At 35.7% G+C, this 15113-nt stretch overlaps 1 protein-coding gene and 1 pseudogene across 3 annotated transcripts in view; one reads left to right on the forward strand and one right to left on the reverse strand.

Annotated features, from left to right (window-relative positions):
• XIAP (X-linked inhibitor of apoptosis) overlaps positions 1-15113 on the reverse strand; it is a 50645-nt gene that overhangs the window by 28612 nt on the left and 6920 nt on the right. The gene's annotated exons all lie outside the window — the stretch shown is intronic.
• LOC143671789 (E3 ubiquitin-protein ligase RNF130 pseudogene) lies at positions 158-8343 on the forward strand (annotated as a pseudogene).

Here is a 15113-nt window from a genome sequence, read left to right on the forward strand (position 1 = left end):
TGGGTAGTTTAAGGGCTTCTAGACCTCTGAACCAATGACCTGGAATAAATATGAGAATAATAATATTTCAAGTTTAAAATGTTATTAAAATAATAGAGAAAGTAGATTAGTGGTTGCTTAGGGCTGGGGAAGGGGGAAGAGTAGGGAGTAACTGGAAATGGGTACTGGGTTACTTTTTTGGTTAATGACAATGTTCAAAAATTAGATCATGATGATGGTTGCATAATGCTACTCTGTACTTTAAAGGTATTTTATGGTATGTGAATTATATCTCAATAAAGCTGTTAAAATGTGATTAAATAGTTTGGTGATTGTTAGTATAAACTTTGGTGGGCCACAGGTGCTAACAAAGAGGACTTTGCTAATGAAATTATGTACTTTCAATATGGAATATTGAATGTTAGAGTACATTTTCAGAACTATAAGAGAGAACTAAATCATTTCAGTTTGAAGAGGTTACATATGTAACCTGCAGTACAGAGCCCAGTTAATATTTTCTTTAACTACATTCTTTAAATTCAAATATGAAGAAGTCTGTTTCTTTCTCTTTTGCTACTTTGAGGACCTCGGTTCTTATGTTCACAGTATTTTATTTTCATTTCTTAATGTTCTTCGGTTGTTCATTTTAACAAATCATTTTCTTTTCTTAAACTTTTTTTATTGTGAAAAAGAACATATATACAAAAAAGAAATAAATTTCCAGGTACGTTTTAACTAAGTAGTTTTACAACAGATTTTAAAGTTTGGTATGGGTTACAGTTCCACAATTTTTCATTTTTTCTTCTAGCTTCTCAAAAACACTGGAGATGAAAGAAAATATCAATAGATTGATTCAGCAGTCATATTCATTTGTCAAATCCTATCTTCTCTATTATACTCTTGTATCTCTTCTTTTTGTGAAAAATATTATATACAAAAGCACTAAATTTCAAAGTATATTGCAACAATTAGTTATAGAACAGATTTCAGAGTTTAGTATGAGTTACAATTCCACAATTTTAGGCTTTATTTCTAGCTGCTCTAAAGATACTAGAAATCAAAAAATATATATATATATATATATGTAAGCAATTAATTTCAAAGCACACCACAACAGTTATTTATAGAACATATTTCAGTTTGCTATGGGTTACAGTCACACAATTTTAGGTTTTTCCTTCTAAAAAGCTGCTCCAATATACTGGGGACTAAAAGAAATATTATGATTCAGCAGCTATACCCATTTGGTAAATCCTATCTTCTCTGTTATACCTTCACCTCTTTTGATGTTTCTTCCAATCTTTAGAGGTTTTTGGGCTATGCCCATTCTAAGCTTTTCATATTGGAAAGGGCTGTGGATAAATGGGATAGGAGAATGAAACTAGCTGATGTTTGAGAAGCTGGCCTCTCTGGATTTCAGGACTTATCTGGCCTAGTAACCCATTGGGAGGTTGTAGGTTTCTGGAAAGTAATTAGAGTGCATGGAACCTTTGTACAATCTCAGATAAAGCCCTAAGTGTTCCTCAGGGTTGGCAAACCACAATAAATGGTAATATCCAGCTGAAGCTTGCATAACAGTACCCTCCAGAGTAGCCTCTTGACTCTGAACTCTCTCAGCCACTGATAACTTATTTGCTACACTTTTTTTTCTTGCTTTTGGTCACGAAGGCATTGTCAATCCCTACAGTGCCAGGCTCATCCGTGGTAGTCATATCCCACGTTGCCAGGGAGACTTTTACTCCTGAATGTCAGGTCCCGCATAGGGGGGAGGGTAATGATTTCACTTGCAGAGTTGGGTAGATAGAGGCCACATGTGAGCAACAAAAGAAGTCCTCAGGAAGCAACTCTTAGGCATAACTATAGGTAGGCTTAGCTTCTCCTGTACATAAATAAGGTTCACAAGAGTAAGCCTCAAGATCAAGGGCTTGGCCTATTGACTTGGGGATCCCTAATGTTTGAGACAATATCAGGGGTTTCCCTGGTGGTAAAGCTTAATAGTTCCATATTTTTTTTCCCATCCTTCAAGGGACTTTGCCAATATTTTTTAATTATCTGCTCAACATACTCTGGGATGTATCTGGGCATTACATTAAGCTATACATGCATTACAAGCCCTCATTCCCATTCTGGGCTCCCTGTGTTTGGGTTGTTCAAATGATGTATCTAGATAGGTTGTTAGATTATGCGTTACAGAAAATTTAGGTTTTAGACAAAATAAACCTCTCTTCCTTTGGTCTCATTGAGTAGGTGAAGTTCCAAAATACAATGTCCTCTTTACATTGTCTGTATTCTGAAGTACCTTTGAGCTGACCCGAATGGCTCTGTCCTTAACTCTAATTGAAGACTAATCTCTTTTTCAATTTCTTTAACAGTTGTTTTATGTGGCAATGCTGACCTTCAGAAATGCAGAACTCCTACTCTGAGTCTTAGGTGTCATACAGGGACCCAAAGTTCCAGGGAAACACCAGGTTATACATATTTAGCACAGCGACGGGTTGTTTTTAAGAGTAGCTTCCCATGCTATGCAGCATTGAAGCTATGTTCCTCGATTATGAAATTTTATGACAGCTGTTCATGTTGGTGCTTATCTATCCTACAGCTTTCAAATTTATAAACTAATTCCAAATAGGTATAATTTATATTTCAAAAATCAGTTAAAACACTGGCTCAGTGGCAAGAGTTTTTGCCTGCTGAGTTGAAGACCCAGGTTCGAATCCCAGAGCCTGCTTACGCAAAGAAAAAAAAACATCAGTTAATTTCACTGATTCTGGTAATACAGGAAACTCTCCTTTAAATAATTCTTACACTCATTCTCAATCTCATTTCAAAGTGTTCCTTTCCCTGTGAGAGTGTGTGTTTATGTGTTGGTGTGCTTTTGTTCTTTGAATGTATTCTAGTGTGAAATGTATTGCATTCACCATGTACCTTATTTAAAGGATTTTTAAACACAGAACAAAATTGTGAACTTTTTAATACAAAGATTTGAAATTTCTTTAATGGGATTGTTGTAACACTGCCTACACTTTAGGAATATGTGGTATTTGCCAATGACAGAGTTTATCAAATTTATTTTCATTAGAACAAGTAAGAGTAAGGCTGCTAAATTTCATTCTTTGGTTTGTTTTTTGTATTTAGTACAACAGGCACACGAACTATAGTATGACTACACATTGAAATTAAGAATATTATAAGTAAGTTTACCATGACTTATGGATAATTTCCCCCAAAGCTATTTGCTAATTAATTTTATGGTAGGACTCATATGGGTGTCTATATTGCAACTGTTTGCTATTAAAACAATGAGGAAGTATTGGCAAAGTCCCTTGAGGGATGGGAGAAAACATATGGAACTATTAAACTTTATCACTGGGGAAACCTCTGATACTGTGTCAAACATTAGGGACACCCAAATCAATAGACCAAGCCCTTGACCTTGAGGCTTGCTCTTGGAAAGCTTATGTATGTAGTGGAGAAGCTTAGCTTACCTACAGGTATGCCTAAGAGTTACGTCCAGAAGACTTCTTTTGTTGCTCAGATGTGGCCTCTCTCTCTAAGCCCAACTCTGTGAGTAAAAGCACCACCCTCCCCCCTACATGGACATGACATCCAGGGGTGAAAGTCTCCCTGGGGGCATGGGAGATGACTCCCAGGGATGAGCCTGACCCTGGCACTATAGGATCAACAATGCCATCCTGACAAAGAGGAGAAAAGTATAACAAATAAGGTATCAGTGGCTGAGAGAGTTCAAATAGAGTCGAGAGGCTACTCTGTAGGTCACTCTTATGCATGCTTCAGTTAGACACTGCTACCTACCATAATTTGCCAAATCCCAGTCAAAACCATTTTTGCCCATCCTAAAGAACACATAGGGCATTATATAAGGTTCTACAAAAGTTCTGTGCACTACAGTAACTTTCCAGAAACCTCCAACCTCCAGATAGGTACCCGGACCAGATAAGTCCTGAAATGCAGAGGGGCTAGCCTCTACAGAACGTCAACTAGTTCCATCCCCCAATCCCATATTATTGACAGCCCCTTCAAACATGAAAAAGTTAGGATGGTCATAGCCCAAATATACCTAAAGAATGAGAGAAAGATGAAAGATGATGGTGGAGTTATATACAGAGAAGGTAGGGTTTAACAATGAGTATGATTGCTGATTCATTATATTGATATCTCTTTTAGTCTCCAGTATCTTAGATCAGCTAGAAGTAAAAATCTAAAATTGTAGAATTGTAACTCATACCAAACTCTGAAATCTGTTCTACAACTAATTGCTGCGATGTGCTTTGAAATTTATTGCTTTTTTATTTACATGTTTTTTCCACATAAAAAGGAAAAAAAGTTGATTGTGATGATAAATGCACAGCTATATGATGATATTGTGAACATTGACTACACTTTGGATGATTACATGGTATGTGAATATATAATATGTAGCAATAAAAAATAAGAAAAATAAAAAAACAATGAGGGAGCAAATGATTTTTAAAGGTTATTTCCTCTTTATGGTAAAAATATTTGAAGACATAGTCTTGATTAATGAAGAATAAAACTCTAGTGTTAAAGCAATAGGAAAAAAATCCCATGCAGAGAAAGAGTTTACATGAGATTTAATATCAGAACACTACTCAGAAATGTGTTGATACTTAATAAAATTATTAATAATAAAAATCTGCCTGACTTGAAATGAAGATTAACATTAACTAAAAGTGTGTGTGTGAATGTGTATATATAGAGAGGAATCAATTATAACCAGCTGAAGCAATTTTTAAAAACAATCACTATAATATCATGATTTTCAGTTATCACAGCATCTTAGAAAAAAATTAGCAAGTAGTTTCATATATGTACCAGACACGGAAGAAGAATAATTTTGACTCTGAAGATTCATGTAAAAAAAAAAAGGGTTAACTAGGAAATGATCTCTGATGACTGAAAATTAATATGATAAATACCCAAAATAGTAACTGGAAATAACAAAGCATTCAAACAAACAAGGTAGCAAAATCTTTGATCTCTTCTTTTTTGAATTCACAGACCTCCACAATCTGTCTGTGATCCACCCCTTTGGTCTCTGGATGAAATCCATTCAATCATGACAGGCTCACTTAAAGAACTACAAATACTTAACCTTCTTCCTGCAGTCAAAGGCTTAGTTAGAATTACATCTTCAAAAAGCATTTATTAGGAATTATAACAGAAAAGATAGGATTTAACAAACGAGTATGACTGCTGAATCATTACATTGATATTTCTTTCAGTCTCCAGTATCTTGGAGCAGGTAGAAGGAAAAACCTTCAAGTGTGGAACTGTAACTCATACCAAACTCAGGAAATCTGTTCTACAACTACTTGTTAACAATGTAATCTGAAATTTACTGCTTTTTTGTATATACGTCGTATTTCACAATAAAAAATGTTAAAGAAGCATTTATTAAGTAACTATTACTTATCTGGCCTAACGTAAAGGAAAGCAAATGATGTTAAATATATGAAAAGGATAATGGAAGCAATACAACTTTATTAGCACCCACTGCATTATTATCATGTTGGCCAAAATACATTTTGTAATTAAATGAAGGCATATGTTTAAAACTCAGAAAATTTATGTTTAAAAATCTCATTTATGGCATCTTCACTAATTCTTTCCCCTCTAACTCAGTAGAATGACTATTCCTGATGCCCCCAATTTATTCTCTACATAATTTGCTATGTAGAGTTGTACTAGGACAGTTAAATAATTTCTGAATAATTTAATAAAATCTTTATGTGTGTGTATCCTTGTTAGACTGAAGATTCCTTGCAGCAAGAGTTGTTTTATCACCTTTGCATTCCCAAAGCATATCACCCAGTAGCTTTGGTTTGCTAAAGCTCCCGTAATGCCATATACCAGAAATGGGTTGATTTTTACAATGGGGATTTATTAGCCTACAAATTTACTGTTCAAAGGCCATGAAAATGTCCAAATTAAGGCATCAACAGGATAATACCTTCTCTGAAGAAGGGCTGCCAGCATCTGGGACACCTCTGCCACATGGGAAGGCATATGGGCAGCACCTGCTGGTCCTTTCCTGGGTTTTGTTGCTATCAGCTTCTGGCTTCAGTGCCTTCCTCTCAGTTCCTCGGGGGTTGTTCTAGTTTGCTAGCTACCGGAATGCCACACACCAGAGATAGATTCGCTTTCAATAAAAAGGGATTTATTTAGTTAATGTATAGTTCTTCAGAGGAAAGGCAGCTAACTTTCAACTGAGGTTCTTTCTGATGGGGAAAGGCACAGGGTGATCTCTTCTGGCCTTCTCTCCAGGCCTCTGGGTTCCAACAACTTTTCCTGGGGTGATTCTTTTCTGTATCTCCAAAGGCCTGGGCTGAGTTGCGAGTGCCGAGATGAGATATGCTGAGCTACTTGGGCTATGCTATGCTAAGCTCTCTCATTTAAGCACCAGCCAATTAAATCAAACATCATTCATTGCAGCAGGCATGCCTCCTAGCCGACTGTAGATGTAATGAGCAACAGATGAGGTTCACATACCATTGGCTCATGTCCACAGCAATAGATCTAGGCACCTTCACTGGCCAAGATGACAATTGAATCTAACTACCAGAGGGGGCTTTTTCTTCTCAAATTTCTCTGGGTGTTTCTCTTTGAGATCTCTGGCTTTTTCTGTGTCCTTTATCCTCTTACAAAGGACTCCAGTAAAAGAATTAAGACCCACTTTGAATGGACTGGGTCACATATCAATTGAAATAACCTATGCAAAAGGTCCCACCCACAGGAACGGATTAAAAGAACACGGCCTTTTCTGGGTACAAAACAGCTCCAAACTACCACAAGTGCTTAATAGCTGTTAGACAAAAGAATGACTATTGAACCACCTATACTAGGCCACTGCTATTATTCTACCCACGACTTCTCCTGACCTCGAGTGCACTGTGATTACTAAAAATTAATATGATACTGTTTTTAGGAAATGTGACCTAAATAGGAAATGCATGCATCCTATGCAAAGTGACAAAAGCTTATGCTAAAATCACATTTCAAAAATACAAGATTCAGGCCTGCAAGGCCACACCGCCCCACCCCTCATGCCCCAAAGCATGGTTGGCAGTGGCCAGAGGAGCTTGTGTGGCATGTGTGGTGTGGTGGCACAGGCAGCCCAGCCTGGGTGGTAGTCCTGGTGCCACAGGCCTGCATGCTGGGGCAAGCGTGGACCTACCCCGCAGGCCAAGAGTACTACATGGCGTTCATCAGCATGATGGTGCGAGAAACCAGCTGCAGGGTCCTGCTCACCTTCTGTGTCCATAGCGGCCACCCAGGGTTCCACTAGCCCAAGACAGAGGTCTGCCACGCTGCTGCCCCTCCACAGAATTGCTGATTATCTGGGCTGTGATCCTTGAACTCAGTTCTTTGTCCCTCCTAATATCAAACAGTGGATTGCCTTGCTGCAGAGAGCAAACTGTATATTTACAGAGAAAATCTCCTGGGCTGCTTTCCACAATGCAGTTGCTGTAGTGATCTACAGTAATAAATCCAAAGAGGAGCCAGTCACTATGACTCAGCCAGGCACTGGAGGTATCATTGCTTTCATGACCACAGAATTGGGGGATAAAAATATACTGAGCTATCTGGAGAAAAACTTCTCTGTGCAAACGACCGTAGCTGTTGGAACTTCTATGTCACCAAAGAACTGCTTCCATGGCTCTCTAGTCTTCGTGTCAATATCCTTTATTGTTTTGATGATCATTTCTTCAGCCCGGGTCATATTCGGCATCATTCAGAAGATCAGGTACACAAATGCAGGCAACAGGAACTGGACTCATCTTGGAGATGCAGCCAAGAAAACCATCAAGAAATTGACAACAAGAGCCATAAAAAAGAGTGATAAGGAAACACACTCAGATTTTGTTCATTGTGCAGTCTGCATAGAGAGCCATAAGAAGAATAATGTTGTCTGAATCCTGCTCTGCAAGCATATTTTTCACAAATCCTGTGTGGACTCTTGGCTTAGTGAACACTGTACCTGTCTTATGTGCAAACAATATTTTGAAGGCTCTAGGAATTGTGCCAAATTTGCCATGTATGGATACATAGCATTTAGTATGGAATGGCTCACGCAGTGAGCCAGAGGTCAGCACTTGGTGACCTTGCCAGCAGCAACTCTCTCCAGGTCAAGCTGTTTCCAACTTCAGGGTTATGGCCTCTTCCTCAGGATGGGAACTGAGTTCAAGAACAGGAGAAATCAACCTCCCAATAACAAAATGGTTTACTGTTGCCAGTTTTGGCCTCCTCAGTGCTCTCATCCTCTGCTACATGATCATTAGAGCCACAGCTAGCTTGAATGCTAACGAGGCAGAATGGTTTTGAAGAAAAAAACAAAACTGCTTTACGACCGATTGCCTTGAAGGAAAAAAGAACCTATTTTGTGCATCATGCCAAACAAGCATTTATTTTTTCATAAAATTGCTTAAGTCAAAGCTTTGTAATAAAATAAATGAAACAAAAATACAGGATTCATAAAACTTTTCAAAGTAACAAAAATTTTATATGTGCTAAACAAAAAAAATGATAATTTAAAATGTATCTAAGATTCCCTCATTGATTATTATTTGCAGAAATATTTCAAGTTTTTCTTATCAGTGCTTTTTTTTCTCTTAGAGGACCCAGGGTAGAAATACCTGTCAAATAAGCAACATTCTCCTTGACAAAGTGGAGGTCAATATTTCTTTTAATTATCTTGAAGTATTAGTCATAAATAATTGCCTGTTTAGAAGCAGCATTCTTGTTTTGTCTTCCCCCTTTTTTAAATTTAGAAATATCATTTTCATAAAGCATATTTTGTTTTAGTGTCTAGGAAATGTACCTATATAAATGTACCATAGTATAAAAAGCAGAATTTTTTTTTAAAAAAGCAGAATTTTTAAGTGACAAAAGAACATATTTTTAAAATTTAGCTTTTTATACTATATTTACATAAAATCCAACTTTTAATCAAATTGTTCATTTACATCCTAAGGTTTTTCAAACCATGAAGCATACTGTCTTTTAACTTTAAGTTACATGGTCAATGAATATTTTTAAGATAAATGACATGCAATCAAATCGAAATTTCTTTCCTTAAAAATTAAGCACTAGAACTACTCAAATATCTGAATGGCATTCATCCATAAGCTCAATCAGTACCATAAATTATTAATATTGCTGCATATAATATATACTTGATCATGAAACCCAGTTCTGTAAACATTTGAAAACATACAGAGAATCAACAGAGTATCAATTACACATTCTACACTTACGTTAGACAGTCACAGTAATTCTTAAATTTGAGCACAGATCCTCAATCTTTGCTTAGCCATTCTGGTTCTAAGCACTAACCCTAAGACAATGATCAAGGGTATTTAAATATATATGGATATAATCAGGGATGTTTAAAATATATATATATGGATGTTCAGTGCAGTGATATTTACAAAAACAAAAAAAAACTCAATGACCAACAAAAGGAGAATTAATTTATCATCATTAATTCCAGGTATAGTTCCCTCAGGATGAACACAGTAAAATATTCCCTCACCTTTTTTTCCAACAAATTATGGGGTTATGTTTCCCAAAAGAATGTTTTGCCTGAAGAGCACACAGGTTTCAGTCAGGTTAAAGAATTCACTACTGATCACTATTACATCCTATTCCATTTCACTGAAAATTATTCAAGACTTAAGACAATTTACCATGTAGGTTAATCAGTATCCTTTTATTCAAAATAAGCCAACTACAGTCCAAACTGTAGAAATATAACATTGATTAATACCATTAATGCTTGTTCAGAACCCAGTTCAAAGCTGTTCTAAAATCAGAGCAGGAAGAAAAAAAACCTCAAGATGGACACTACCACAATATTTAATACAGACAACTGTTTTCCTTTTTAAAAGGGGTGGGGATAGGTAACCTACTACCCAGGCTGTAAACACCTTGGTACATAACCTTTAAGAACTTTTTCTGTGTACATGTGCATAGGCACACTATAATATTTTTTAAAGGGGACTTATTGTTCACAGTATTTTGTAACTTGCTTTTAACTTCAGATTCCAACTGTTCATTGCTGGTGTATAGGAAAACAATTGACTTTTGTATATTAACCTTATACCCTGCAACCCTGCCGTAACTGCTTATTAGTTCCCAGGCATTTTTTTTTTTTTTGTCGATTCTTTGGGATTTTCCACAGAGGCAATCATATCACTTGCAAACAAAGAGTTTTAACTCTCCCTTTCCGAACAGTACACCTGTTATTTTCTTGTCTTATTGTACTTATTAGGACATTCCCAGTATAATGTTGAATAGGAATGGTGAAAGGGGACATACTTGTCTTGTTCCTGAAGTAGCACGCTTTATTCCTCAATTAATAATATATCATAAGCATCTTTCCATATTAATATCTAGATTAGAATATTAATTTAAATGATATCTGACTGTATGAATATATCAAAATCTCACCATATAGATCATAACCTCACCAATTCCATATTGCTGAACATTCATTTTAAATGTATATTTAAAAACTAAACAATACATACATAAGCAAGCAATTCAAAAGGTACAAAAAAGTTTATACAGTGAATGCTGCATCCACCCCACCCTTGTATCTTAAACGTCCAGTTCCCTTACTAGATATTCCTAGAAGCACTCTTATCAGTTTCTTGCATATTTTTCCAGAGTTGTTCTAAGAATATACAAACATGTATGAACATTTTAAAAAACACAAATGTTAACATATTCTATATACAGTTATATACCTTCAATGTGGACATATAGACAGCTATCGATTTTTTATTACTATAAACAATGTTGGAATGAATGTCCTATCTAAATCTCAGTTCATATCATTATTTGTTCTTAGCACCAGTATTAAAAAATTCTCAAATAGGAGTGTGTCCAATCACCAACTCCTTCTAATCTATCATGGCTAGGAATAATCTTAAGAAAAAACTTAAAAGCACTTATCAATTTACACAAAAAAGATGAATAGCTCAAAAGAAAATAGGCAAATTTACAAAAGAGAAATACTAATGGCCAACAAACATACAAAAATGTTCAATTTCATCAGTAACCAGTTAAATAAACAATTCAAGAGTTACCATTTTTGTCCTTTTTGGAAAAGATCACCATCATCACCAACAACAAAAACTCAGCAGTGGAGAAGGTGTGGAATAATAGGCACTCTCACTGATGGAACTAAAAATTAAACATCTTTTCTGGAGGGTAATCTGGAATATGTTCTAAAAGTCTTAAATATGTGATTACTTTATGAACTGAACCAGCCATTCTAGTTCTAAGCACTAACTCTAAGACAATGATCAGGGGTATTTAAAAATATATATACATATAAGGAAATAATCAGGGATGCTTACATGGCTGTTCAGTGCAGTGATATTTACAAAAACAAAAAACTCAATGACCAGCAAAAGGGGACTACTTTATAATTAAATAAATATAGTACTATGGTAATGTGGGACAGTAAGCAACCACTAAAAACTCAGATTGTAGAATGTGTAAGAACATGGCCACATATTCAAGATATTGTATTAAGTGAAAAAAACTAGTTACAAAATAATATTGTACAACATAATTCCAATCATAAAAATACAGATATATAAAGACAAGATAAATTACATATCAAAATCCTTCTGTGGTTATCTTACTATGGGATTATTGATTTTATTTTCTTCTTATGCTTTTCTTAATTTTCTAAATTTTATCCAACAAATATATTAGATTCTAATTCAAAGAAAAAAGCAGCTAGATTGTTTTGAAGTCAAAGAACCCTTATACAATCCAGTCCAGCAAAGTAGAAGTGCTATTTGGCTATTTGACATGTGAAAATGCTTCCCTCATTTATTACTACTTTGGCCCAACAAACAATCAATACCAGGGCCTGGTACTTCAAGATTTGGCTATTCATTCACAGAAGATAATTTTTATAACTTAGAACAAGGAGAGGTAATGATGTGCTCTTTGGTCTTTATTCTTTTTGCCTATGTCCTGAGAATTTTTGCCAGCTTGCTACTCTGTAATATTACTATTAGAGACCAGCCTCTGAGTGACCCATGAGAAAGAAGAAACTGTAAATTGATATCAACACTGTAAATCATCAGGTATAAAAAGAGTAATGTGGGTCAACTCCCAGAGATAAAAGCAGTGATTGGGTCATGTTCATGGCACTTGACCATGAACAAATGTCTTCTGGACCACACCTTGGATGACAGTAAATCACCAGCAGAGAGAGCTGAAATATAGTTAATACTTGATTACTACTTATTGTTAGTGTGAATAGAAAATAAAGGAACTTTGTTGAAGAATGCATGTGAGGGATGTATATCTCTGGAGTTCTGAACTCACTGACTCGTAAAAACAGTCAATTAGGGTGGGCCACGTGGCTCCGCAGGCAGACTTCTTGCCTGCCATGCAGGAGACCTGGGTTCAATTCCCAGTGCCTGCCCATGCAAAAAAAAAAAAAACAAAAAAAAACACAAAAAACAAACCAGTTAATTAATTTGGGACCTGGAACAAAGAAAGGAGTTTTACCCTATCTTTGACCAAAAACTTCCCTAAAACAATTTTTTACAAAAGGGTTAGCTCTGAATCAAGTATATATCAAAATCATTATATTTTGTAGACACAAGCAAAAATTGCTCATCATACTTCCACTATGTTTGTGCTAAAAAGAACTGTAGATGCCACTCTCTTATTTTACAGTTAAAGAAAATAAGACATAAGGAAGTTAAACGATTTGACTAAGATCATAGAGCTGATGAGTGTCACAGAACTGGAAATTATTCTGCTGTTTGATACTTATCCTGGCAGTATGATTAGGCTGCAGTACTTTAAATCAGATGGTTGCACAAGTGCCACGTTGGGGCTCTTTTAATAGATGCCTTGGTGAGCAGGCAATACTTACCCTAGGTATTTTTCAGAATTAAGTATTCTCTTCCATGATTATATTGGGATTTCAAGCAAGTTCTAAAACAAAATCTTGGTAAGAGCCAACATCTTTTCTTTTTCCTCAGTAAAAATATTTAGCTACATCTAAAAGCCACTCTGCTGCCTATAGGCAAATCTTTACTAGCCTGGTTTTTTGTCTCAGTCTGAATGAAAATAAGACACAGTAAAGGAAACTGTGACACAGTAAGGGTCTGTGAACCAAATTAAAATAGTACAACATATTTAATGAGTATCTACAAACATTACTTACACACTAATTTTCTTCTAAAATTGAGTTAGCTTTTTAGCCAACATTTAGCCACATGTAAATTTTTTTCTCTTATCATAATCTGATAATTATGCATAATCATAATTTCTCTTATAATAATACTGAATTGAGAACTAAAAATTTCTAATCTTATTTGCCACCCAATCCTTAAAATAAAAAAAATGTGGAAGCATTTGAAAAATGACTCCTACATGAAACTTGAAGATACCTCTTACAGGCCCTGCCTCTCTTCTATTATGCATCTTTGATTGTGTGGTTGTTTCTTTATATTTAAAATAATCCCGAGAACTGTACAAGCTCAAACGTATTTAACTTATGTAAAAGGTAATTAACAATTACATACTTAACAAATAATGTTCAAAGTTGACCTGGATCAAGCTGAAGGAAAATTCAAAACTCTGCAATGTGTCCAAGGCTCCTCTGTGTTCCATGTTACAGTTTTAGTGCAATACCACTGGGTTAATAAGTCACATACAAGGTCACTCATAACACATGTGCTTCCTGAGGAATTTGACTTAGATGATTTTTACTCCCTTAGATTACTTTCAATAGAACAAAGGACTGACTGGTTTTCCTTCTATATTCTTAGTTGTTTAGTGGTTCATGTAGGATAAAAGACAACTGAACATACATACACAAAGAACTACATAACATTGTTATAAGAAATTAAAGAAGACCTAAATAGGTGGAAAGACATTCCCTGCTCATGGACAGGAAGGTTAAATGTAGTTAAGATGTCAATTCTATCCAATTTCAACACAGTCCGAATCAAAATTCCAACAACCTACTTTGAAGACTTGGAAAAGCTAGTTACCAAATTCATCTGGAAGGGAAAGGGACCCTGAATAGCGAAAAGCATCCTAAAAAAGAAGAATGAAGTGGGAGGATTAACACTCCTTGATTTAAAAACTTATTATAAAGCCACAGTGGTCAAAACAGCATGGCACAAAGACAGAAGTATTGACCAAGGTAATCGAATCAAGAGAGCAGAAATAGACACCAAATCTATGGTCAACCTATCTTCAACAAGGGCCCTAAATCCACTGAACTGGGACAAAACAGTCTTTTCAATAAATGGGCATGGGAGAACTAGATATCAATAGCCAGAAGAATGAAAGAGGACCCTTACCTTACACCCTATACAAAAATTAACTCAAATTGGATCAAACGCTTAAATATAAGAACCAGTACTATAAAGTTCCTAGAAGAAAATGTAGGGAAACATCTTCAAGACCTAGTAATAGGATGTAGCTTCCTAAGCTTTATACCCAAAGCACAAGCAACAAAAAGAAAAAAACAGATAAATGGGAACCCCTCAAAATCAAATACATTTGCACCTTAAAGGACTTTGTCAAAAAGGTGAAGAGGCAACCAACTCAATAGGAGAAAAAATTTGGAAATCACACATCAGATAAAGGTTTGATATTCTGCCTATATAAAGAAATCATACAACCCAACCACAAAAGAATAAGCAACCCAATTATAAAGTGGGCTAAAGACACGAATAGACATTTTTCTGAAGAGCAAATACAGATGTCTAAAATGCACATGAAGACATGCTCATTCTCATTACCCATAAGGGAAATGCAGATCAAGACAACAATGAGATGCCATCTCATACCTATAAGAATGCCTGCTATTAAACAAACAGGAAACTACAAATGTTGGAGAGTATGTGGAGAAATTAGGACACTTATGCACTGGTGGTGGGAATGTATAATGGTACAGCTGCTACGGAAGACAGTCTGATGTTTCCTTAGAAAACTAAATATTGAGTTGCCCTATGATGGACCAATACCACTACTAGGTATATACCCAGAAGAGCTGAAAGCAGTGACACAAACAGATTTGCATACCGATGTTCACAGTA

The sequence above is a fragment of the Tamandua tetradactyla genome, chromosome X (genome assembly GCF_023851605.1).
Source record: "Tamandua tetradactyla isolate mTamTet1 chromosome X, mTamTet1.pri, whole genome shotgun sequence".
NCBI lineage: Eukaryota > Metazoa > Chordata > Mammalia > Pilosa > Myrmecophagidae > Tamandua > Tamandua tetradactyla.